The 24,658-nt window shown below is 49.3% G+C and overlaps 2 protein-coding genes across 7 annotated transcripts in view; both read left to right on the plus strand.

Annotated features, from left to right (window-relative positions):
* The window catches only part of LOC141172013 (sulfotransferase 2B1-like), a 388,130-nt gene that overhangs the window by 195,144 nt on the left and 168,328 nt on the right, over positions 1–24,658 (plus strand). The gene's annotated exons all lie outside the window — the stretch shown is intronic.
* Positions 1–24,658, plus strand: part of LOC141172014 (sulfotransferase 2B1-like) — a 913,436-nt gene that overhangs the window by 195,138 nt on the left and 693,640 nt on the right. The window lies entirely within an intron of this gene.

The raw sequence follows: 24,658 nt of genomic DNA on the forward strand, positions 1-24,658 counted from the left end.
TGTGGGACTTGGTCTATTAGTCCATCTATACTGACCTCCATCAGGTTTCAAATTGAATATAATTTTTTTCTGCATCTAGCTCTGAAAAAATATTTGGGCTTCTAGCAGTGTGTGGGACTTGGTCTATTAGTCCATCTATAATGACCTCCATCAGGTTGCAAATTGAATATAATTTTTTTCTGCATCTAGCTCTGAAAAAATATTTGGGCTTCTAGCAGTGTGTGGGACTTGTTCTATTAGTCCATCTATACTGACCTCCATCAGGTTGCAAATTGAATATAATTTTTTTCTGCACCTAGCTCTGGAAAAATTTTTGAGCTTATAGCAGTGTGTGGGACTTGTTCTATTAGTCCATCTATACTGACCTCCATCAGGATGCAAATTGAATATCATTTTTTTCTGCATCTTGCTCTGAAAAAATATTTAGGCTTCTAGCTGTGGGTGGGACTTGTTCTATTAGTCCATCTATACTGACCTCCATCAGGTTGCAAAATAAAAATTATTTTATCTGCATCTAGCTCTGAAAAAATATTTGGGCTTCTAGCAGTGTGTGGGACTTGGTCTATTAGTCCATCTATACTGACCTCCATCAGGTTGTAAATTAAAAATAATTTTTATCTGCATCTAGCTCTGAAAAAATATTTGGGCTTCTATCAGTGTGTGGGACTTGTTCTATTAGTCCATCTCTACTGACCTCCATCAGGTTGCAAATTGAATATAATCTTTTTCTGCCTCTAGCTTTGAAAAAATATTTGGGCTTCTAGCTCTGTGTGGGACTTGTTCTATTAGTCCATCTATACTGACCTCCATCAGGTTGCAAATTGAATATAATTTTTTTCTGCATCTTGCTCTGAAAAAATATTTGGGCTTCTAGCAGTGTGTGGGACTTGTTCTATTAGTCGTTCTATACTGACCTCCATCAGGTTGCAAATTCAATATAATTTTTTTCTACATCTAGCTCTGAAAAAATATTTGGGCTTCTAGCAGTGTGTGGGACTTGGTCTATTAGTCCAGGTTGCAAATTCATTATCATTTTTATCTGCATCTAACCCAGCCAATTCTTTTGGCCTAATACCACAGTTTGGCCACTCAGCTCTGCTCGGTTCCCATCCTTTTTTTTTTTGTGCAAACAACTCCAGAGTTGTGAATTAGTTAACCACCAAAATGAGTGGAAAAAGGCTGCTGCTGGTGGAAAGGGGAATAGGCGTGTTGGGAAGGGGAAAAAAGGTTGAGTCCGTGGGGTAGGTGTTAAAGCAACATCTGCAGAAGAAAGACCATCTTCCAGCCAAACTAAAATGTCTACTTCTTTTAACGGACAATGTGATAAGATCCCTTTCTTATGGTCACGCCATTCGCTGCAAATTCCAGATGAGGCACAAAAACAGCAGGTGCTTCAATGGATATCAAGTGCTCCTTTAAGTGGGCTCTCCACCTTAACTTCAACATCACAAATACTCCAGTCCTCAGAGGTTTCACCCCAATCGCACTTGCTTCCTCACAGCTCCCAAATCTCCAGCTGCCCATCTGAGTATGGGGTAGAACAGATGGTTGAGTCTGCAGAGCTGTTTACTCATACTATAGCCTGGGAATCAGAGGTCGGCTCCAGAGCTTCTGTGAATCCAGACAAGGAAATGATCTGCACTGATGCCCAGAATCTTTATGAGTCAGATCCAAGACCAGACGCAGAAGGTTCTGACCAAAATGTATACCCTCATTCCCAAACTGTAACTACTGTTGGTGGAGACAATGAGGAAGAAGATGATGAGACTCAAATACTTGATTGGAGCGACAAGTTTAGTTTTTTGTCAGGGCAGGAACAGGTTGACTCTGAGGACGACGGGTGTGATAACACACAGGGTGATAATGATGAGGTTGGAGATCCCACTTACTGTCAACCCACAGTCACCAGTCTATGAGGTCAGCAGAGGAGGTGGAGGAAGATGCTAGTGACGACGAGGTCAGGTTGCGCCTTCCTGGACAGAGACGTAGTACTGGAAGCACGTCAACAACTGCATCCTCAAACACAACTCTGCCTCTGACCACAAGTCGTGGTGGCTCTTCAGGTCACATGGGTGCTAAGCCTTGCATAGCCTGGGCATTTTTTCAGATCGATAAAGATGACCCAACTCGTGTTATCTGTAACATTTGTAAGCAAAAGCTAAGTAGAGGACAAAAAATACAGTTTGAGCACTTCATGCATGAACCGGCACATGGACATGAAGCATAGGTTGCAGTGGGCAGCTCACTGTGCTACAATGCGGCCTAGCCGGCCGGGCCAACCACCGTCTGCCAAATCTTGTGTCTCCGCGGCCTCTTCATCCTCTGTGACTGTGGGGACAGCAGTCACACCTGTTTTGGGATGCAGACCTGCCACCTCTTTACCCGCAACAGCCAGCGTGATTGGCACGTCATCATTTTCTTTGGAGGTGGTAACACCAGGTGGTGTTGAGCGCTGTCTGACATCGATAGTACCACCTTTGGATCAAGGCAACCTAACATGTCCACCTGCATCTTCCTCACAGACCGGCAATTTTCTGGGGACACCCTTATCAACCCCGTCTAAGCACGACAGCCAGCCCTCGGTCCCTCAGATGTGGACAAGTAAAAGACCATTTCCTCCTAGCCATGAGAAAGATAAGAGGTTGAATTTCACCATCTGCAAGCTCTTGGCTACAGAAATGCTGCCTTTCCGCCTGGTGGACACAGAGGATTTTTGAGACCTTATGTCCGTCGCAGTGCCCCAGTACCAGATGCCCAGTCGGCACTACTTCTCAAAGAAAGGTGTGCCTGAGCTCCACCAGCATGTTGCACTCAACATTAGTGTTGAGCCACCCCCGTAGTGTTCGAGTTCGGTTCGGTTCGTCGAACACCTTCGAACACCGTTAAAACCAACGGCAGGCAAGCAAAAACACATAGAAACACATAGAAAACACCTTCAAAGTTGTCCAAAAGATGACAAACTGCTCAGAAGACACAACTAACACATGGAAAAGTGACAAGTACATATAGTCATGCGAAAAGAAAAGAGGTGGAGGAGTAAAACGAGGGGGAGACACAGACATAGGCATGTCATGCCCTTCTAAAATCCAAAAAGTGAGAAGCCGACTCGTTCAGTCCTCTCCTGCCCGTGCCGCCTCCGGGTCGCCGGGTTTGTGCCAGAGCCGCGGTGAACCCTGATGGCCAGCCCCCCTCTCCCAATACTGGTGCCTGTCCGCTGGTGGGTCGAGCGAGCCCCCCTGTGGTGGAGGCAGCTCTAAGCTTTTTAATTTAAATTGTCTCTCTAATTTGAATGAATACACTTTAAATCCATTTACAAGGATCTATTGGAGGGCAAGTCTCATGCCAGCAGCCGCGTAATTCCAGCTCCAGTAGCGTCCACTAAAGCTGCTGCAGTTAAAAAGCTTTTATAAGGATCGAGCTCGGCTGTCCACCGCAAGGCATCCTACTGCCAGTCCCAGCCCCTATGCCTTGGGGTGCCTCCTGATGCTCTTCACTGAGTATCCCGTGGTCCCGAAGCATTTCCTTTGAAAAAATTAAGTGCCAAACTACAGGTGGTGTAGCTTGCTTAACAGCCGGAATAATCTGCTGACTAGCAGACACTGCTACTAGGCACAAAGTATTTCCTGGGCTAGATTCAGTTAAAAATTTGTAATTAGATACTCTCGTTGGATGCTGAGAAAGCATTCCATAGAGTCTCCTGGCACGCCATATATGATTCTCTTAAAAAGCTTGGGGTAGGGGTCTAGGGGACCCTTTTATAGCCAAAATCACGGCCCTGTATCACAATACGTCACCTAGGCTGAAGATAAATGGAACTGTAGCACCCTGAGGGCTCGGTTGCTACAGAGGTATTGCACCTCACCCAGAGGTGTGATATCTCACTCTCAGGTAAGGATGGAGTGTGGATCAGGACCCGACACCTGCATGCATTACACCACATTGCCGTGGGGCAGGGCGACCAATATGCCTCTGAGATGGGCACGACAGTCCCTGTCCCTGGCTGGAGTGGGGGGAGGGAACACTGAGGAAGGGGAACCCTGTAGTGCAGGAGCAGGGAGGAAGCAGTTCCTGGGTGCATTGAGAAGGGAGTATAAAAGGTGGGCACCATCTTAGTTCAGTGCAGAGAAATCTGAGCAGAAGTGGTAGGGAGCAGGGGCTCAGCATGACCTCTGCTCCGGAGGCGGGCCTAGTAACAGAGGCCCAGGCCTGGAAGAGGGAGAAGGAAGGAAGAGGAGCGGAGAAGGCTCCAGGAACGAAGAATGAAGGGATCCCAGGGGTGCGGACGGGCGAGTCGCCACCGCACGCCCGAATCCACCTGCGTGGAGGGGTCAGGCCAAAGGGGGAGACCGGTCCCCGAAACTAGTGGAGGCAGGAAACGACCCTCAGCTAGAAACCGGAGGCTGTGACATTTTATGTGGCGCAGCCCCTCGCTACACCCGCTAGGAAGGCACCACATAGAGTCAGGGAAACTCGCGCCAAGTTTACCAAGAGGAGGCCCGAGGCAGCCAGACAGAAGGGTTGGTAAGAAAGGCCAGACAAAGGACACACAAAGGGGGTCCTGTGAAGCGCTCCAAAGTTATCTGGGAGTTGTCTGAGCCCCTCACCTGGTGAGCACAGTACGACGTGAACAGCCGTTACCTGCAGACGTGGTCTGGATAATAAGAACTGTGAGTAAAGGCCCTGGACTGCATCACTGACTCCGTGTCGTTACTGCTGCTGCCCTGCACCATCACCCCCATCCTCCGCATACACTGCCCTGAGGCTTTACTCCTCCCGTGGGGAGTTATGCTACGCTCTGCTGCACCCACAACACCAGCCTCAGCGGTCTGCCCTGCAGCGGCGGTTCACTCTGACCGCAATCCACGGGTGGCGTAGTCGGACATTTAAACATCAAAACCACATAAATAGTTCCGCCACTGGTTTGACCACCCTGAGCCATGGAATCGGGTCGCCGCCACGAAGACTACAGCCACTAGCATCCACCAAAAAGGGTCCGGCTCCGGGTGTCCCAAGGCCCAGGGAGTGCATCAGAACATTTTCATCACCTTTCACAGTCACCAATGGGACAAGGCAGGGATGTCCTCTGTCCCCTCTCTTATACATCCTAGTGACGGAGCACCTGCTCTCATCAATTCGCCATAACCCCAATATTAGGTGGATTGAGGTGGGAGGCACCGAGTACAAGTGCTCTCTATTTGCTGATGATGTCCTTGTATATATCACTCAATCACATATATCCATCCATGCTGTTATGGCTGAAATAGATCACTTTGTTACATGGTCAAATTTTAAAATCAATGCAGCGAAGTCTGAGGCCCTCGATGTCTCCCTCCCCATATCCATACAGGACTCCATCCAGTCCAACTTTCCCTTTGCCTGGCCCTCACAGGGTATCAAATACTTAGGAATTCCTATTCATAGAGACCTCTCCCATCTATGTTATCTTAATTTTGGGCCCTTTATTGAACAACTCCATACAGACCACGGTTGGCAAGTTAGAACTGTAAGATTCACTACGTGAACCACTGGTGTTTTGTGGAAAAGCACATGTACACTGTGTTCCAAATTATTATGCAAAAAGTGTTTAGGAGTGATAAGGGAAGAATTTGTTTGTTTGTCAGTTAAACTCATGGATGGTGATGTGTGTCAGGGCTCTTTATATCACTGTAAGCAATTGCAGACACCTGTGATAATTAGTTTGGCAGGTGTGTCCAATGAAAGGCAAGACTACTTAAGAAGGCTGTCTCACATTATTAAGCAGCCTACATTTTCTGCCAAAATGGGAAAGAAAAAGGATGTGTCGGCTGCTGAGAAGCAACAAATTGTGGAGTGTTTAGGTCAAGGCATGACTACAATCAACATTGTGCGATGATCAGGATGAAGTGTCTTGGCAATCAAGAAGTATGTAGCTGATTCACAGTATACACGTGTGCGTGCTGATAAGGGCAAATTGAGGACTCTTTCCTACAGGCAATTACGTCAGGTTTAAAGAGCAGCGGCAAAAAAGCCTTGTCATAGCAGCAGACAAGTTTTTGAAGCTGCTGGTGCCTCCAACGTCCCCCGAACAACAAGATGCAGGGTCCTTCAGAGGTTTGCAGCTGTGCATATGCCATCCTGTCGACCTCCTTTATCTACTTCACACAAGCAGAAACGGCTCCAGTGGGCCAAACATTACATGAAGACTGATTTCAAAACTGTTTTGTTCATGGATGAGTGCCGTGCAGCGCTCGATGGTCCAGATGGATGGAGTGGAGGATGGCTGGTTGATGGACACCCCACGCAAACACGGCTACAGCGCCAACAAGGAGGAGGTGGAGTAATGTTTTGGGCTGGAATCATGGGGAGAGAGATTGTCGGCCCCTTTAGGATCCCTGAAGGCGCTAAAGATGAACTCCATAATGTATGTGGATTTTCTCAAACAGCACTTCCTGCCATGGTTCAAGAAGAAGAACCGTGTATTTCACAGCAAGATCATTTTTTTGCATGATAATGCACCATCTCATGCTGCACATAAAACACCTGCATCTCTGGCTGATATGGGCATAAAAGGGGACAAACTTATGGTGTGACCCCCATGCTCCCCTGACCTCTACCCCATTCAGAACCTCTGGAGCATCATCAAAAGGAGTGTCTTTGATGGCGGGAGGCAGTTCACATCTAAGCAACAGCTCTGGGAGGGTATTCTGTCCTTATGCAAAACAATTGAAGCAGAAACCATCCAAAACCTGACAAATTCAATGGACGAGAGAGTTCAGAAGCTCCTTTCGAACAAGGGGTCCTATGTGAAAATGTAACATCACCTAGAATAAAGTTTTGAGTTGAAAACTGTTTGATTTCAGTTTCTAATAATCTGCTAATGCTTATAATTTCAAAAATGACCATTTTTTTGGTCTTTATTAAAATGAAAAGGTTGATCGAAAAGTTTGGGGGATCTAAGAGTGTGGCAACCCAGTAGTCATGATTACTTCGAATTCTGACAATATGAGGGTCATGTTGCAGGTAGTGCAGCAAGAAGGCACTTATGTGTCTTGCGCATCTCGGAGCCCCAAAATTATTTTCCGGGCTAGATGCAGCTAAAAATTATTATTAATTTTAAATCTGGTGGAGCTTAGTATAGATGGCATAATAGGATCAGTGCTGCACACTGCTACAAAGCCCAAATTATTTTCCAGTCAAGATACAGATAAACAAGATTAGTAATTTTTAATCTGGTGGAGCTTATTATAAATGGCCTAATAGAATCAGTGCTGCACACTGCTACAAAGCCCAAATTATTTTCCAGCCAAGATACAGATAAACATGATTAGTAATTTGAAAGCTAAAAACGGTTGGTAGGGTGATTTTAACCAATCATCAAGCTTTTACTCTCCCCAGGATGACACAGGGGTAGAAAAGTCGTTTCGGATCCATGATTTGTTCATCTTTATGAACGTGAGTCTGTCTAAATTATCAGTGGAGAGCCGTGTGCGCTTATCTGTCAGCACACCACCAGCAGCGCTGAACACACGTTCAGACAGAACGCTGGCTGCGGGGCATGACAGGATCTCCAAGGCGTAAGTGGCTAGCTCCGGCCATTTATCCAGATTGGAAGCCCAAAAAGAGCAAGGGTCCAGTGACACAGTCATGGCTTCAATGTTTACTTGGAGATACTCCTGTACCATCGTCTCTAGGCGTTGACTATGTGTCAGACTTCTTGTCTCCTGTGGCCTTGCAAAGGATGGGCTAAAAAAGTGGTGAAATGATTCCGCAAAATTGATGTTACCAGCAGATACTGTGGTTGTGTTACGGTTTGAGTGCTGAACACTTGACGGTCCCATGGTTGGCAAGTTGGAACTGTGAGATTCACTACGTGCACCACTGGTGTTTTGTGGAAAAGCACATGTAAGATTCTGCAACAGTCTCTGCTGATACTCCTGCATGCGTGCATCCCTTTCTATGGCAGGAATAATTTCTGCAAATTTACTTTTGTACCGGGGATCTAACAGTGTGGCAACCCATTAGTCAGGATTATTTCTAATTCTCACAACTCGAGGGTCATGTTGCAGGTAGTGCAGCAAGAAGGCACTCATGTGTGTTGCGCATCCAGGAGCACCAAGTCCCTGTTGTGTTGGTGGCGAGGTAACAATCATGCTTCCTTCCTCTGTCCTCTCCCCCCAACCTCGTACAACAGAAATGTGATCAAGGTCTCCCTCATCTGATGAGTCTTCCATCAGTTCGTCCTCCACTTCTTCCTGGGCTCCTGCACCTTCCTCACTAGTTTGGCTGCTACCATGCGCCCTGGTAAAACCATCTCCCCCACTCTCACATGCCTGCCGCCTTGGTGCTGCCGACCGTCTGGACCTTGCAGATGTTAGCCCTTCCGCATACAACTCCTCCTCCTCTACTTCCTCCACCTCCTCTTGTGCCACCACCTGACTCCGAATTCAGTTTAACATGTGCTCCAGCATGTAAATCACCAGAATAGTCATGCTGAAAATGGCATCGTCAGCACTAAACATCTTCGTCGCCATTTCAAAACTGTGCAGAAGGGTGCATAGGTCCCTGATCTGAGACCACTCCTCCAGCGTGATTTGCCCCACCTCTGGATCTCGTTGGCCCAGGCTATACGTCAGAACGTATTGCACCAGGGCTTGTCGGTGCTGCCACAGTCGCTGCAACATGTGCAGAGTTGAATTCCACCGGGTAGGCACATCGCATTTTAGCCGGTGAAGTGGCAGGCCCAACAACTTCTGTAGAGATGTAAGTCGCTGAGCTGCGGGATGCGAACGGCGGAAGTGAGCACACAGCGACCGTGCCCTCTGCAGAAGGCCATCTAGTCTGGGATAGTGGGCTAAAAATTGCTGGACAACCAGGTTCAACACGTGAGCCATACAAGGCACGTGTGTGACATTGCCCCGGCGAAGGGCCGCACCCAGGTTTGCAGCATTGTCGCACACGGCCTTCCCTGGTTTCAGGTCCAGTGGAGACAACCATTCATGAAATTGGTTCTCCAGAGCTGACCACAACTCCTCAGCTGTGTGACTCACATTTCCCAGACATTTCAAAGTAAAAACCGCCTGATGACGTTGAGCCCTACTGCCAGCATAGTAAGGAGGTGTGCAGGATCCCTTCTGCGCAGTTAGAAAGCTTGTGGCATGACCAGACAGGCTTTGGGTGCAGGTGGAAGACCGAGAGGAGGTTGAGGAGGCAGAAGCAGTGGAGGAACTTTGACATAAAGAGGATTGACGCACAACTCGTGGGGACGGCAAGACTTGGACAGCAACCTCTTGTCCTGCTGTCACCATAGTTACCCAGTGCCCAGTCAGCGACATGTAACGCCCCTGTCCATGCCTACTCGTCCAAGTGTCTGTGGTGAAATGCACCCTGTCACACACAGAGTTTCTCAAAGAAGCGGTGATGTTGTGTGCGACATGCTGGTGGAGCGCAGGCACACCTTTCTTTGAGAAGTAGTGCCGACTGGGCATCTGGTACTGGGGCACTGCGTCAGACCTAAGGTCTCAAAAATCCTCTGTGTCCACCAGGTGGAAAGGCAGCATTTCTGTAGCCAAGAGCTTGCAGATGGTGAAATTCAACCTCTTAGCTTTCTCATGGCTAGGAGGAAATGGTCTTTTACTTGTCCACATCTGAGGGACCGAGGGCTGGCTATTGTGCTTAGACGGGGTTGATAAGGGTGTCCCCGGCAAACTGCCGGTCTGTGAGGAAGATGCAGGCGGACATGTTAGGTTGCCTTGATCCAAAGGTGGTGCTATCGATGTCGGACAGCGCTCAACACCAGCTGGTGTTACCACCTCCAAAGAAAATGATGACCTGCCAATCACGCTGGCTGTTGCGGGTAAAGAGGTGGCAGGTCTGCGCCCCAAAACAGGTGTGACTGCTGTCCCCCCAGTCACAGAGGATGAAGAGGCCGCGGATGCACAAGATATGGCAGACGGTGGTTGGCCCGGCCGGCTAGGCCACATTGTAGCACACTGAGCTTCCCACTGCAACTTATGCTTCATGTCAATGTGCCGGTTCATGCATGAAGTACTCAATTTATGTATTTTTTGGCCTCTACTTAGCTTTTGCTGACAAATGTTACAGATAACACGAGTTGGGTCATCTTTATCGATCTGAAAAAATGCCCAGGCTATGCAAGGCTTAGCACCCATGCGACCTGAAGAGCCACCACGACTTGTGGTGAGAGGCAGAGTTGTGTTTGAGAATGCAGTTGTTGACGTGCTTCCAGTAGTACGTCTTTGTCCAGGAAGGCACAACCTGACCTCGTCGTCACTAGCATCTTCCTCCACCTCCTCTGCTGACCTCATCTCTTGGCTGACTGTGGGTTGACAGTAAGTGGGATCTCCAACATCTTCATCATCACCCTGTGCGTTATCACACCCGTCGTCCTCAGAGCCAACCTGTTCCTGCCCTGACAAAAAACTAAAGTTGTCGCTCCAATCAGGTATTTGAGTCTCATCATCGTCTTCCTCATTGTCTCCACCAACAGGAGTTACAGTTTGGGAATGAGGGTCTATATTATGGTCAGAACCTTCTGCGTCTGGTCCTGGATCCGACTCATAAAGATTCTGGGCATCAGTGCAGATCATTTCCTTGTCTGGATTCACAGAAGCGCTGGAGTCAACCTCTGATTCCCAGGCTATATTTTGAGTAAACAGCTCTGCAGACTCAACCATCTGTTCTACCTCATACTCAGACGGGCAGCTGGAGATTTGGGAGCTGTGAGGAAGCAAGTGCGATTGGGGTGACACCTTTGAGGACTGGAGTATTTGTGATGTTGAAGTTGATGTGGAGGAGAGCCCACTTAAAGGAGCACTTGATATCCGTTGAAGCACCTGCTGTTTTTGTGCCTCATCTGGAATTTGTAGCGATTGGCGTTGCCGTAAGAAAGGGATCTTATCACATTGTCCGCTAAAAGAAGTAGACATTTTAGTTTGGCTGGAAGATGGTCTTTCTTCTGCAGATGTTACTGTTGCTTTAACACCTACCCCACGGACACAACCTTTTTTCCCCTTCCCAACACGCCTATTCCCCTTTCCACCAGCAGCAGGCCTTTTTCCACTCATTTTGGTGGCTAACTAATTCACAACTCTGGAGTTGTTTGCACAAAAAAACAATGGATGGGAACAGAGCAGAGCTGAGTGGCCAAACTGTGGTATTAGGCCAAAACTATTGGCTGGGTTAGATGCAGAAAAAAATTATATTCAATTTGCAACCTGATGGAGGTCAGTATAGATGGACTAATAGAACAAGTCCCACACACAGCTAGAAGCCCAAATATTTTTTCAGAGGTAGATGCAGAAAAAAATTGTATTCAGTTTGCAACCTGATGGAGGTCAGTATAGATGGAATAATAGAACAAGTCCTACACACAGCTAGAAGCCCAAATATTTTTTCAGAGGTAGATGCAGAAAAAAATTATATTCAGTTTGCAACCTGATGGAGGTCAGTATAGATGGACTAATAGTACAAGTCCCACACACAGCTAGAAGCCCAAATATTTTTTCAGAGGTAGATGCGGAAAAAAAATATATTCAGTTTGCAACCTGATGGAGGTCAGTATAGATGGACTAATAGAACAAGTCCTACACACAGCTAGAAGCCCAAATATTTTTTCAGAGGTAGATGCAGAAAAATATTATATTCAGTTTGCAACCTGATGGAGGTCAGTATAGATGGACTAATAGAACAAGTCCCACACACAGCTAGAAGCCCAAATATTTTTTCAGAGGTAGATGCAGAAAAAAATTATATTCAGTTTGCAACCTGATGGAGGACAGTATAGATGGACTAATAGAACAAGTCCCACACACAGCTAGAAGCCCAAATATTTTTTCAGAGCTAGATGCAGAAAAAAATTGTATTCAGTTTGCAACCTGATGGAGGTCAGTATAGATGGACTAATAAAACAAGTCCTACACACAGCTAGAAGCCCAAATATTTTTTCAGAGGTAGATGCAGAAAAAAATTATATTCAGTTTGCAACCTGATGGAGGTCAGTATAGATGGACTAATAGAACAAGCCCCACACACAGCTAGAAGCCCAAATATTTTTTCAGAGGTAGATGCAGAAAAAAAATATATTCAGTTTGCAACCTGATGGAGGTCAGTATAGATGGACTAATAGAGAAAGTCCCACACACTGCTAGAAGGCCAAATATTTTTTCAGAGGTAGATGCAGACAAAAAATTATTTTGAATTTGCAACCTGATGGAGGTCAGTATAGATGGACTAATAGAGAAAGTCCCACGCACTGCTAGAAGGCCAAATATTTTTTCAGAGCTAGATGCAGATATAAATTATTTTTAATTTGCAACCTGATGCAGGTCAGTATAGATGGACCAATAGAACAAGTCCCACACACTGCTAGAAGGCCAAATATTTTTTCAGAGGTAGATGCAGAAAAAAATTATATTCAGTTTGCAACCTGATGGAGGTCAGTATAGATGGACTAGTAGAACAAGTCCCAAACACAGCTAGAAGCTCAAATATTTTTTCAGAGGTAGATTCAGAAAAAAAATATATTCAGTTTGCAACCTGATGGAGGTCAGTATAGATGGACTAATAGAGAATGTCCCACACACTGCTAGAAGGCCAAATATTTTTTCAGAGCTAGATGCAGACAAAAAATGATTTTGAATTTGCAGCGTGATGGAGGTCAGTATAGATGGACTAATAGAACAAGTCCCACACACTGCTAGAAGGCAAAATATTTTTTCAGAGCTAGATGCAGAAAAAAATTATGTTCAGTTTGCAACCTGATGGAGGTCAGTATAGATGGACTAATAGAACAAGTCCCACACACTGCTAGAAGCCCAAATATTTTTTCAGAGCTAGATGCAGAAAAAAATTATATTCAATTTGCAACCTGATGGAGGTCAGTATAGATGGACTAATAGAATGATGCTATGCCCAAAAGATTTTACATCACTAGGTGCAGTAAAAAAATTGGTATTCTATACACAGGTGGTATATCTTGCAACACAGATAGGCTACTCCACTGACTAACACACTCTGCAATAGGCCAAAAAGGATTAGCTTTGCTAGATTCATCCAAATGCTGTGAAAAAAACTTGCACAGCACTGGCACAGACCTGCCTGGCAAAAACTGATAGGAACTGATGTAACCTAGTCCTGAAAAGGACTGCAATTACAATTAGTCTTTACTCCCACAATCTATCTATTTAAGAGCACAGACCTGCCTGATAAAAGTCATAGGAAACGCTGTAACCTAGTCCTTAAAAGGACTGCAATCACAACTATTCCCTACTCCCAAGTTATCTGTAGATTTGTGTGAAAATTGGCTTGAAATTAACAAGGTATAGCGCACACAGCAACAGCGGTGCCGTCTAACAAGCAGCTGCAGCAGTGAGAAAATGGTGGCGACGGGGAAAATGGCTTGGTCTTATAGGGCAAGGACATGTGACATACACTGCCAATGACACATGCCCTTGCTTGTGTGAAAAAAAGCACTTCGCTCCGTGTGTGCGCTGCTGATAGATTACACCTCCCCACTGTAAATGCGGGAAAGAGAAAAAAAAATGGAGATCTTCATTATTCCTGCAGAGATCCATCCCCTGCCCCTCCCCCCACCCCGCTGTACACTCAAACTGCGTATTAACATTAATTTTCATCATTACGGAGAAAAAATCCAGTTATGATTTTGGTGCACGAACAGTTATCGAACATAACCTCGAACAGCCGAATTTTTCTCAAATCGTTCTTGTTCGCCGAACGGCTCGAACATCGCCTAAAACAGCTCGAATTTGAGATTGGCGAACAGTTCAAGTCGAACACCGCTCATCTCTATTCAACATCACTGCTTCTTTGAGAATCTCTGTGTGTGACAGGGTGCATTTCACCATAGACACTTGGACGAGTAGGCATGGACAGGGGCGTTACATGTCGCTGACTGGGCACTGAGTAACTATGGTGACAGCAGGACAAGGGGCTGCTGTCCAAGTCTTGCCGTCCCCACGAGTTGTGCATCAATCCTCTTTATCTCAAAGTTCCTCCACTGCTTCTGCCTCCTCAACCTCCTCTCAGTCCTCCTCCTGCACCCAAAGCCTGTCTGGTCATGCCACAAGCTTTCTAACTGCGCAGAAGGGATCCTGCACACCTCCCTACTATGCTGGCAGGAGGGCTCAACGTCATCAGGCAGTTTTTACTTTGAAATGTCTGGGAAATGTGATTCACACAGCTGAGGAGTTGTGGTCAGCTCTGGAGAACCAATTTCATGAATGGTTGTCTCCACTGGACCTGAAACCAGGGAAAGCCGTGTGCGACAATGCTGCAAACCCGGGTGCGGCCCTTCGCCGGGGCAATGTCACACACGTGCATTGTATTGCTCACGTGTTGAACCTGGTTGTCCAGCAATTTTAAGCCCACTATCCTGGACTAGATGGCCTTCTGCAGAGGGCACAGTTGCTGTGTGCTCACTTCCGCCGTTTGCTTCCCGCAGCTCAGTGACTTACATCTCTACAGAATTCGTTGGGCCTGCCACTTCACCGGCTAAAATGCGATGTGCCTACCCGGTGGAATTCAACTCTGCACATGTTGCAGCGACTGTGGCAGCACCGACAAGCCCTGGTGCAATACGTTCTGACGTATAGCCTGGGCGAACGAGATCCAGAGGTGGGGCAAATCACGCTGGAGGAGTGGTCTCATATCAGGGACCTATGCACCCTTCTGCACAGTTTTGAAATGGCGACGAAGATGTTTAGTGCTGACGATGCCATTATCAGCATGACTATTGTGGTGATTTACATGCTGGAGCACATGTTAAACTGAATTCGGAGTCAGGTGGTGGCAGAAGAGGAGGTGGAGGAAGTAGAGGAGGAGGAGTTGTATGCGGAAGGGCTAACATCTGCAAAGTCCAGACGGTCGGCAGCACCAAGGCGGCAGACATGTGAGGGTGGGGGAGATGGTTTTACCAGGGCGCATGGTAGCAGCCAAACTAGTGAGGAAGGTGCAGGAGCCCAGGAAGAAGTGGAGTACGAACTGATGGAAGACTCATCAGATGAGGGAGACCTTGATCACATTTCTGTTGTGCGAGGTTGGGGGGAGAGGACAGAGGAAGGAAGCATGATTGTTACCTCGCCACCAACACAACACACAACAGGGACTTGGTGCTCCTGGATGCGCAACACACATGAGTGCCTTCTTGCTGCACAAACTGCAACATGACCCTCAAATTGTGAGAATTAGAAATTATCCTGACTACTGGGTTGCCACACTGTTAGATCCCCGGTACAAAAGTAAAATTTCAGAAATTATTCCTGCCATAGAAAGGGATGCACGCATGCAGGAGTATCAGCAAAGACTGTTGCAGAATCTTACATGTGCTTTTCCACAAAACACCAGTGGTGCACGTAGTGAATCTCACAGTTCCAACTTGCCAACCGTGGGACCGTCAAGTGTTCAGCACTCAAACCGTAACAGAAACACAGTATCTGCTGGTAACATCAATTTTGCGGAATCATTTCACTACTTTTTTAGCCCATCCTTTGCAAGGCCACAGGAGACAAGAAGTCTCACACATAGTCAACGCCTAGAGACGATGGTACAGGAGTATCTCCAAGTAAACATTGAAGCCATGACTGTGTCACTGGACCCTTGCTCTTTTTGGGCTTCCAATCTGGATAAATGGCCGGAGCTCGCCACTTACGCCTTGGAGATCTTGTCATGCCACGCAGCCAGCGTTCTGTCTGAACGTGTGTTCAGCGCTGCTGGTGGTGTGCTGACAGATAAGCTCCACCAGATTTAAAATTAATAATAATATTTAGCTGCATCTAGCCCAGAAAATAATTTTGGGGCTCCTAGATGCGCAAGACACATGAGTGTCTTCTTGCTGCACTACCTGCAACATGACCCTCAGATTGTCAGAATTCGAAGTAATCCTGACTACTGGGTTGCCACACTCTTAGATCCCCCACACTCTTCGATCAACTTTTTTATTTTAATAAAGAATAAAAAAATGGTCATTTTTGAAATTATAAGCATTAGCAGGTTATTAGAAACTGAAATCAAACAGTTTTCAACTCAAAACTTAATTCTAGGTGATGTTACAATTGCACATAGGACCCCTTGTTCGAAAGGAGCTTCTGAACTCTCTCGTCCATTGAATTTGCCAGGTTTTGGATGGTTTCTGCTTCAATTGTTTTGCATGAGGACAGAATACCCTCCCAGAGCTGTTGCTTAGATGTGAACTGCCTCCCGCCATCATAGACACTCCTTTTGATGATGCTCAAGAGGTTCTGAATGGGGTTGAGGTCAGGGGAGCATGGGGGTCACACCATAAGTTTGTCCCCTTTTATGCCCATATCAGCCAGAGATGCAGATTGTAGCATCGGCGTCTCTGCCCCGTTCTAGGCAGAGACGCCGTCCCTCTCACCTCCCCGCTCCTGGCGCGGCGTCCTCCAGCGCTTCTCCCCCCGCTGCTTCCGGCACGCGCTCCTTCCCCGGCAGTGTGCTTAGGGCGCGCGCGCGCTCCCCCTCTCTTAAAGGGACCGCGCGCGCCGTCCTAAGGAGTCCCCGGCCAATTGCCGGAGGACCTCCCATATAAAAGGCACCTCCTCCAAAATGGAGGTGCCCGAGCAATGTTGTAGCACTGTTCACTACTCTGCTTCAGCCCTCAGGTCCCGTTGCCAGTTACCTGCCAGATACCTGCCAGATTCCTGCCAGTCTGCTGTCTAATTCCTGCCTGATATCCTGCTACCTGCCTGCTAGCCTGAGGTCCGACGGTCTGCCTTCCAACTTCTGTCAGTCTGTCTAAGGACCAGCTTGCCCGCTCACCTGGGAGCGCACATCTTCTACCTGCCTGCTTGCCTGAGGTCCGACGGTCTGCCTTCCAACTCCTGTCAGTCTGTCTAAGGACCAGCTTGCCCGCTCACCTGGGAGCGCTCATCTGCTGCCTGTCTGCTAGCCTACCAGGAGGCTCTGCCGTCACGTGCTGTGACCACCCGCCTGTCCAGAGACCCCTGCCCGCTCACCTGGGAGCGCTCATCTGCTACCTGTCTGTTGGTCTTCCTGGAGGTTCCGCCGTCACATGCTGTGACCACCCGATTATCCAGAGACTCTCGCCTGCTCACCTGGGAGCTCACGTCTATCATCTGCCGCCACAGGTCGTACCAATCCTTTACCCAGAGACTGCCCCGGTCACTTGCCGTGACCTCCTGCCCGTTCATCCAGAGACTGCCCCGGTCACTTGCCGTGACCTCCTGCCCGTTCATCCAGAGACTGCCCCGGTCACTTGCCGTGACCTCCTGCCCGTTCATCCAGAGACTGCCCCGGTCACTTGCCGTGACCTCCTGCCCGTTCATTCAGAGACTGTCCCAGTCACCTGCTGTGACTGCCTGCCCGTCTACCCTGGTCGCCACCCGCTCCCTTACAAGGACCGCCCCCTTGTATAGTAGCTCAGAGGTTCCGCCTCCCAGACCCGTTACAGTTTGCTCGGGCCATGGAACCCGGTGGCACCCAAGCTCCCTCGCTCTCGGACCTGTGTCATGAACTGTCCCGTCAGAGGTCCCAACTGGAGTCCATCCTGGGTCACCTGCGGAATGTCAATTCTCGCCTGGACACTCTGACTGCTCTGCCTGCAACCACCGCCAGTGCCATGACTCGCAATCCGGCAGCTCCACTGCCCACTAATAACATGGTATCCTACCCCGGACCCCGGCTTTCTGCACCTCCTCGTTTCAGAGGCGACTCCGCCCAGGCTCGGGGCTTCATAAATCAGTGCACCCTGCACTTTGAACTCCTGTCTCACCAGTTTAACTCCGACGGGGCCCAAATTGCCTTCATCATGTCCCATCTCACCGGAGAGGCCCTGGCCTGGCTAAATCCTCTATGGGAGAGAGGAGACCCCCTGGTGTCCGACTTGCCTGCCTTTCTCACGGCTTTCCGGAAAGTCTTTGACGAACCCGGACGGAAGACCTCATCCGCATCATCTCTGCTACGCCTCCGTCAGGGAAGTCTCACCGTGGGCCAATATGCCATACGGTTCTGTACCCTTGCCTCGGAGCTGGCCTGGGATAATGACGCTCTGGTTTCCGTCTTCTGGGAGGGTCTGTCCGGCCGTATTAAAGATGAACTTGCCGGTCGGGACATTCCTACCACTCTCGATGACCTAATAACTCTTGCCACCCGGATTGACCTGCAGTTCCAGGAGCGTGCCAAAGAGGTCACCCGTGAGAGGAGGTTTCCACGTCTAACTCCTACTTTTCAGAAACCCGTCACTCCCGCCGTCTCTCCTCAGCTACACTCTCCTGAGCCTATGCAGGTCGACCAGACCAAGATGGTCGGTTCTCGCCAAGAATCTCGCCGAGCCAAGGGAAGCTGTTTCTATTGTGGCAGTATGAAGCACTTCATCCGTTCCTGCTCGGAAAAGCCGGGAAACGCCAGTGTCAAGGACCACTCGGAGAGGTCGTCCTAGACAAAAGTAAGCCCTCTCCGTCTCTGACCTTACCGGTCTCTATTGCTTGGGGAGAAAATCGTCTCTTTGAACTCGCCCATCTGGATTCTGGAGCTGCTGGAAACCTCATCTCCCAGTCTCTGGTAGAGAGATACCATATTCCCACCAAGTCCCTGGCTGAAACATTGTCAGTCGCCTCTGTGGATGGAAGACTTCTCTCGGAGACCATCCTGCTCGTCACCGAACCCATAACCCTGCAGGTGGGAATGCTGCACTCTGAGGAGATCTCATTCCATGTGCTGTCCGGACTTTCTCACTCCCTGTTGCTAGGTCTACCTTGGCTCCAGACACATGAACCCGTATTGAACTGGCGGTCCGGTGAAGTACTCCGATGGGGTCCTGACTGCCATAGGACCTGCCTGGTCCCGGTCCGTCCACTTCGCCCTCAGCCTACTCCAGCTAACTTACCTGGTCTCCCGGCTCCCTACTGGCCCTATGCGGACGTCTTCGGTAAGAAGGAAGCTGAGACGTTGCCACCCCATAGGCCATACGATTGCCCGATCGACCTGGTACCTGGCACCACTCCTCCCCATGGGCGTATCTACCCGTTGTCTGCAGCCGAGACCCGAGCCATGTCTGAGTACATTGAAGAGAATCTGGCTAGGGGATTTATCCGAAAATCTACCTCCCCGGCTGGAGCCAGATTCTTCTTTGTCAAAAAGAAAGACGGCTCGCTACGTCCCTGTATTGACTACAGAGGACTCAATCTCATCATGGTAAAAAACAAATATCCCCTGCCACTCATCTCCGAATTGTTTGACCGTCTCAAGGGCGCCAGGATCTTCTCCAAGCTGGATCTACGAGGAGCGTATAATCTGGTCCATATCCGTCAAGGAGACGAGTGGAAGACGGCATTCAATACCCGGGACGGTCACTACGAGTACCTTGTGATGCCCTTCGGTCTCTGTAATGCTCCCTCGGTCTTTCAGGAACTAGTCAACGACATCTTCCGTGACCTCCTGTACTCCTGCGTAGTGGTATACCTGGACGATATCTTGGTCTTCTCTCCGGATCTCCCCACACACCGGAGGGATGTTCGTCAGGTCCTGCTTAGGCTTCGGCAGAACCACCTTTACGCCAAATATGAGAAGTGCCTCTTCGATCAGACCTCCCTTCCGTTCTTGGGCTATGTCATCTCCCAAACAGGTCTGCAAATGGTTCCCGAGAAGCTCTCTTCCGTTCTAAAATGGCCTCGTCCTGAAGGTTTGAAGGTGATACAGCGATTCCTGGGCTTCGCTAATTATTATCATCTTTTCATCCCACACTTCTCGTCTCGGACTGCTCCCATATCTGCACTTACCCGTAAGGGGGCTAACCCCAGGACATGGTCGCCTGAAGCCGAGGAGGCCTTCCTTTCCCTAAAGAAAGCCTTCGCCTCTGCTCCCGTCCTGCACCGTCCGGACTGTAATAAACAATTCTACCTGGAGGTTGATGCCTCCTCCTCCGGAGCCGGAGCGGTGCTCACCCAGAAGTCTTCTACCGGGAGAATGGTAACGTGCGGCTTCTTCTCCAAAATCTTCTCCTCGTCGGAGCGCAACTACTCCATTGGAGACCGGGAATTGCTAGCCATCAAATTGGCACTGGGAGAGTGGCGCTATCTGCTTGAAGGGGCTCTCTACCCGGTAATTATCTACACGGATCACAAAAACCTGGCATATCTCCAAAATGCCCAGAGACTCAATCCTCGCCAGGCCCGGTGGTCGTTGTTTTTTGCCCGCTTCGACTTCATTCTTCATTTCCGTCCGGCGGACAAGAACGTCAAAGCTGATGCCTTGTCCCGGTCCTTCCTGTCCTCCGATCAAGAGGAGGAACCTACGCACATCATCGACTCCTCCAAGGTGATGAATGTGGTCCCCTTGGATCTGACTCGTCTTCCACCCGGTAAGACGTTCGTAGCTGTGCCAGATCGGGAGAGGGTTCTTCGCTGGGGACATTCTTCTAAACTAGCTGGCCATGCTGGCCAAAAGAAGACCTTCCAACTTATTACCCGGCATTACTGGTGGCCTACCCTGCATAAGGACGTGGTAGACTTCGTCGTGGCCTGTTCATCCTGTGCCCGTAACAAAGTTCCCCGACATCTACCTGCCGGCCATCTCCTGCCCCTTCCCGTACCTGCTGCTCCTTGGCAACACATCGCTATGGACTTTATCACCGACCTTCCAGTTTCTGCCGGTTGTACTGTCATTTGGGTTGTCGCTGACCGTTTTTCTAAGATGGCCCACTTCATTCCCCTGCCTGGTCTTCCGTCTGCACCCGAGCTGGCTAAAGACTTTATCCGCCACATCTTCCGTCTCCATGGTCTGCCCCTCCACATCGTGTCGGATCGTGGGGTTCAGTTCACCTCTCGCTTCTGGAGAGCCACATGTAAGCTGCTGGACATTACCCTGGATTTCTCCTCCGCTTACCACCCTCAGTCCAATGGTCAAGTGGAGCGGATCAATCAGATCTTGTCCAGCTACCTCCGGCACTTCGTTGATGCTCACCACTCGGACTGGGTGGATCTCCTACCATGGGCCGAGTTCTCTTATAACAACCATGAGAGCGAGTCCTCTTCCAAATCCCCGTTCTTTATAGTCGGTGGCCAACATCCCCGGATTCCACTTCCTGTCTCCGTTTCTGTGGACAACCCTGCTGCGGAGTCTCTTGTCAGCGAATTTTCTACTATTTGGGAGAGCACCAGGTCCGCTCTTCTTCTCTCCTCTGAGCGGATGAAGAGATATGCTGATAAGAGACGTCTGGATCCGCCCCAATTCCGTCCGGGAGACAAGGTTTGTCTCTCATCCAAACATGTGCGGCTCAAAGTACCCTCCTACAAGTTGGGTCCTCGATTCATCGGCCCCTTCGAAGTCCTCAGGCAAATTAAACCTGTGGCCTACAAATTAAAACTCCCGGCCACCCTACGGATCCCCAACTCCTTCCACGTATCTCTCCTCAAACCCGTTGTCTTTAACTTTTTTTCCAAAAATCCAGGTGCCCCTCCTGCTCCGGTTTCCGCTGATGACATCTTTGAGGTAGAAAGTATTCTGGCCTCCAAGAGGGTAAGAGGAAAAACCTTTTTTCTGGTAGATTGGAAGGGGTTTGGTCCTAAGGAGAGAACTTGGGAACCCAGGGAGAACATCAACGCCCCGCTTCTTCTTGAGAAATTTCTTTCTGGCCAAAAAAAGAGGGGGTCTAAAGGGGGGGTACTGTAGCATCGGCGTCTCTGCCCCGTTCTAGGCAGAGACGCCGTCCCTCTCACCTCCCCGCTCCTGGCGCGGCGTCCTCCAGCGCTTCTCCCCCCGCTGCTTCCGGCACGCGCTCCTTCCCCGGCAGTGTGCTTAGGGCGCGCGCGCGCGCGCTCCCCCTCTCTTAAAGGGACCGTGCGCGCCGTCCTAAGGAGTCCCCGGCCAATTGCCGGAGGACCTCCCATATAAAAGGCACCTCCTCCAAAATGGAGGTGCCCGAGCAATGTTGTAGCACTGTTCACTACTCTGCTTCAGCCCTCAGGTCCCGTTGCCAGTTACCTGCCAGATACCTGCCAGATTCCTGCCAGTCTGCTGTCTAATTCCTGCCTGATATCCTGCTACCTGCCTGCTAGCCTGAGGTCCGACGGTCTGCCTTCCAACTTCTGTCAGTCTGTCTAAGGACCAGCTTGCCCGCTCACCTGGGAGCGCACATCTTCTACCTGCCTGCTTGCCTGAGGTCCGACGGTCTGCCTTCCAACTCCTGTCAGTCTGTCTAAGGACCAGCTTGCCCGCTCACCTGGGAGCGCTCATCTGCTGCCTGTCTGCTAGCCTACCAGGAGGCTCTGCCGTCACGTGCTGTGACCACCCGCCTGTCCAGAGACTCCTGCCCGCTCACCTGGGAGCGCTCATCTGCTACCTGTCTGTTGGTCTTCCTGGAGGTTCCGCCGTCACATGCTGTGACCACCCGATTATCCAGAGACTCTCGCCTGCTCACCTGGGAGCTCACGTCTATCATCTGCCGCCACAGGTCGTACCAATCCTTTACCCAGAGACTGCCCCGGTCACTTGCCGTGACCTCCTGCCCGTTCATCCAGAGACTGCCCCGGTCACATGCCGTGACCTCCTACCCGTTCATCCAGAGACTGCCCCGGTCACTTGCCGTGACCTCCTGCCCGTTCATCCAGAGACTGCCCCGGTCACTTGCCGTGACCTCCTGCCCGTTCATCCAGAGACTGCCCCGGTCACTTGCCGTGACCTCCTGCCTGTTCATTCAGAGACTGTCCCAGTCACCTGCTGTGACTGCCTGCCCGTCTACCCTGGTCGCCACCCGCTCCCTTACAAGGACCGCCCCCTTGTATAGTAGCTCAGAGGTTCCGCCTCCCAGACCCGTTACACAGATGTGTTATGTGCAGCATGAGACGGTGCATTATCATGCATGAAAATGATCTTGCTGTGGAATACACGGTTCTTCTTCTTGAACCATGGCAGGAAGTGCTGTTTGAGAAACTCCACATACATTATGGAGTTGATCTTTACCCCTTCAGGGATCCTAAAGGGGCCGACAATCTCTCTCCCCATGATTCCAGCCCAAAACATTACTCCACCTCCTCCTTGTTGGCGCTGTAGCCGTGTTTGCAGCCATCCTCCACTCCATCCATCTGGACCATCGAGCATTGCACGGCACTCATCCATGAACAAAACAGTTTTGAAATCAGTCTTCATGTATTGTTTGGCCCACTGGAGCCGTTTCTGCTTGTGTGCAGTGGATAGAGGAGGTCGACAGGATGGCTTATGCACAGCTGCAAAACACTGAAGGACCCTGCATCTTGTTGTTTGGTTGACGTTGTAGGCACCAGCAGCTTCAAAAACTTGTCTGCTGCTATGACAAGGCTTTTTTGCCGCTGCTCTTTTAACCTGACGTAATTGCCTGTACGAGAGAGTCCTCAATTTGCCCTTATCAGCACGCACACGTGTGTACTGTGAATCAGCTACATACTTTTTGATTGTGCGATGATCAGGATGAAGTGTCTTGGCAATGTTGATTGTAGTCATGCCTTGACCTAAACACTCCACAATTTGTTGCTTCTCAGCAGCCGACACATTCTTTTTCTTTCCCATTTTGGCAGAAAATGTAGGCTGCTTAATAATGTGGGACAGCCTTCTTAAGTAGTCTTGCCTTTCATTGGACACACCTGCCAAACTAATTAGCACATGTGTCTGCAATTGCTTACAGTGATATAAAGAGCCCTGACACACATCACCATCAATGAGTTTAACCGACAAACAAAAAAATTCTTACCTTATCACTCCTAAACACTTTTTGCATAATAACTTGGAACACAGTGTACATGTGCTTTTCCACAAAACACCAGTGATTCACGTAGTGAATCTTACAGTTCTAAAATGCCAACCATGGTCTGTATGGAGTTGTTCAATGAAGGGCGAAAAATTAAGATAATATAGACGGGAGAGGTCTCTATGAATAGGAATTCCTAAGTATTTGATACCCTGTGAGGGCCAGGCAAAGGGAAAGTTGGACTGGATGGAATCCTGTATGGATTTGGGGAGGGAGACATCGAGGGCCTCAGACTTCGCTGCATTGATTTTAAAATTTGACCATGTAACAAAGTGATCTATTTCAGCCATAACAGCAAGGATGATATATGTGATTGAGTGATATATACTAGGACATCATCAACAAATAGAGAGCACTTGTACTCGGTGCCTCCCACCTCAATCCACCTAATATTGGGGTTATGGCGAATTGATGAGAGCAGGTGCTCCGTCGCTAGGATGTATAAGAGAGGGGACAGAGGACATCCCTGCCTTGTCCCAATGGTGATTATGAAAGGTGATGAAAAAGTTCTGACGCGCCCCCTGGGCCTTGGGACACCCGGAGCTGGACCCTTTTTGGTGGATGCTGGTGGTTGTATTCTCCGTGGTGGCGACCCGGTTGCGCACTATTTATGTGGTTTTGATGTTTAAATGTCCAACTATGCCACCCGTGGATTGCGGTCAGAGTGAACCGCCGCTGCAGGGCAGACCGCTGAGGCTGGTGTTGTGGATGCAGCAGAGCGTAGCATAACTCCCCATGGGAGGAGTATAGCCTCAGGGCAGTGTATGCGGAGGATGGGGATGATGGTGCAGGGCAGCAGCAGTAATGACACGGAGTCAGTGATGCAGTCCAGGGCCTTTACTCACAGTTCATAATATCCAGACCAATTCTGCAGGTAACGGCTGCCCA

The sequence above is a fragment of the Phyllobates terribilis genome, unplaced genomic scaffold, assembly GCF_046119375.1.
Source record: "Phyllobates terribilis strain yellow unplaced genomic scaffold, ASM4611937v1 Scaffold_12__6_contigs__length_324123572, whole genome shotgun sequence".
In the NCBI taxonomy this organism is placed as follows: Eukaryota; Metazoa; Chordata; class Amphibia; order Anura; family Dendrobatidae; genus Phyllobates; species Phyllobates terribilis.